Here is a 2,422-nt window from a genome sequence, read left to right as displayed (position 1 = left end):
TGGGGCAGGCCGGCCAGAACCACCAACAGGGGTGAGGTCCCGGCTCGGGGCAGGCCAGCCAGGCGGAGGGTGAGGTCCCGGCTCTGGGCTGGCTGGCCAGGCTCTGGTAGCCCTGGGACTTGCCTCCGGGGCACCCAGTGGCCGGCAGCGTTGTACCCGGCACCCACAGGGCCTCCCGCCTGGTGAGCTGTGGGGGGTGGAGGGGCTGGGATCAGGGTGCCCCCGTCCCCTCAGCAGGCAGGTGCCCGGTGGAGTTTGGTGGCAATCGAAGCGTCTCAGGGGGCTGTTTCCAGGGGACTCTCTGGGACGTGATCCCCCCGGCGACGCCCTTCTCCGCTCTGCTTTCAGGCACCCGGAATTACACCTACGCCGTGCGCGGCTGTGCCACGAAAAGCACCTGCGCCAGCAAGGTGGGGGTGTACAAGCTGCCGGGGTGTCACGGAGTGTGGGGGAGTCAGGGCCCTGCACCCCTCTTCCTGAGATTCCCTGTGACTCTCAGCCAGCCAGTAAAACAGAAGGTTTATTAGATGACAGGAACACAGTTCCAAGCAGAGCGTATAGGTACAACCAGAACCCCTCAATCAAGTCCTTCTGGGGGGTTTAGGGAGCTTAGACGCCAGCTTGGGGTTCCCTGCGTTGCACCTCCCAGCCCAAACCGAAAACAAAAAACCCTCCAGCCGCTTTCTCCCCCCCCTCCCCTCTGCCCCTCCTCTCCTTTGTTCAGTCTCCCGGGCAGGTGTCACTTCTCCCACCCCCCTCCTGGCTCAGCTTACAGCTCAGGTAGCTTCCTTCAAGGGAAGCCCCCCCATCCCCAATGCAACCCCCCTGCAACATTCCCAGGTGAAATCCGCCCCGCTCCCCGCTCCGTCACACGGGGTCTTCACCGACTTCGTGATAATGTCCGAATGCAGCCCGGCCCCCCCACCCGGCCCCAAGCAGAGCACTTAGCCCCCCCAGCGCCGCCACCAGGCCCCAGCCCACCCACGGTCTGGGGCACACGGAGCCCGGCTGGGGGTCGCTCCTGTCGCCGTCGCTCTCGGCACGATCCAGGATCGAGATCCAGCATCGGGCGCGAGCCGCAAACTGCTGGGGGGGGCGGTGATTTATTTCCTGTGAGAACGTCCCTGAATAAAGCATCACCAGAGGGTGAGGGGGGGAAAGACGTGTGACTTTTTTAACACTGTTGCAAAACTGGCACAACAGGGCCCCAATCTCAGCTGGGGTCTGGGCAGCACCTGGCACAGGGGGACCCTGGACTCGATTGGGATCTGGGCAGCACCCGGCACAGGGGGACCCTGGACTCGATTGGGGTCTGTGTGGTGCCTGGCACAATGGGGGCCCTGGTCTTGTGCGAGGTCTGGGCAGTGCCCAGGGGGTCTGGCCAGTGCCTGGTGCGAAGGGGGCTCCAGTCTTGTTTGGGGTCTGGGCCGTGCCCCCATCTCTCAGTTGAACCCTAGGAACAGAGGCAAACCCCAGACGCTCCCACCCCAGGCACCCCCTAAGAGGAGAGGCAGTGCTCTGCAGTGGTTAGTGCACTCGCCTCAGACGCAAGAGACCCAGGTTCAATTCCCTGCTCTGCCCCAGACCCCTTGGGTAAATCACCCGGCCGCTCTGTGCCTCAGTTTCCCCATCTAGACAATGGGGCTAGCAGCCCTGCCCTGCCTCCCAGGGGTGTGTGGGGATGAAGTGGCAAGGACGGGGCTAGTGAGTCCTGGTCCAGGCAGGGGGGGACATGCTGAGCTGTGCCCAGCCCCTTGGAGAGCTCTCCTCCACAGCCTGCCCGCCCCCTCCTTGAACTGCACCCATGGGCAGAGATGAAGGGGCAGGGGCATTGCCCCCCCAAACTGGACACGTTGCAGAGGTGACGTGGGGGGATGGGAGCACCCCCTCCCTTAGCCCTGCTCCCTCCCTGCGGAGCAGCGTGGGCGGGGAAGTGGGGAAGCCAGGTCAGGTGCTGTGCACCTGCCGGTCCGTGTGCCCAGGGGGGCTGCCTAAGGGCAGGTCGGAGAGCGGAGAGCCAGGCAGTGGAGCCGCTTCCTTCCCCCATCACTCCTCAGCCGCGGGGGGGGGGGGGGGGGAGGGTCACTGTATGGAGAGCTGCCCCCCTCCTCCCAACTCCCTTCAATTCAGATCCTCCCCCACACGCACCCCGAACCTGCTCCACTGAGCCCCCCACACACAGACCCTCCGGCGAGCCCAGTGCGGAACTGGGGAAATCAGGAGTCACCCCACTGGGGCCCATCCCCCCGTGTAAATCAGGAGTCACTCCACTGGGGCCCATTCCCCCATGTAAATCAAGAGTCACTCCACTGGGGCCCATTCCCCTCCCCCCCACCGTGTAAATCAGGAGTCACTCCACTGGGGCCCATTCCCCTGTGTAAATCAGGAGTCACTCCACTGGGGCCCGTTCCACGTGTAAATC

The sequence above is a fragment of the Terrapene carolina genome, unplaced genomic scaffold (genome assembly GCF_002925995.2).
Source record: "Terrapene carolina triunguis isolate 2854851 unplaced genomic scaffold, T_m_triunguis-2.0 Scaffold647, whole genome shotgun sequence".
Lineage (NCBI taxonomy): Eukaryota > Metazoa > Chordata > Testudines > Emydidae > Terrapene > Terrapene triunguis.
Note: the sequence above shows the minus strand (reverse complement) of the source record.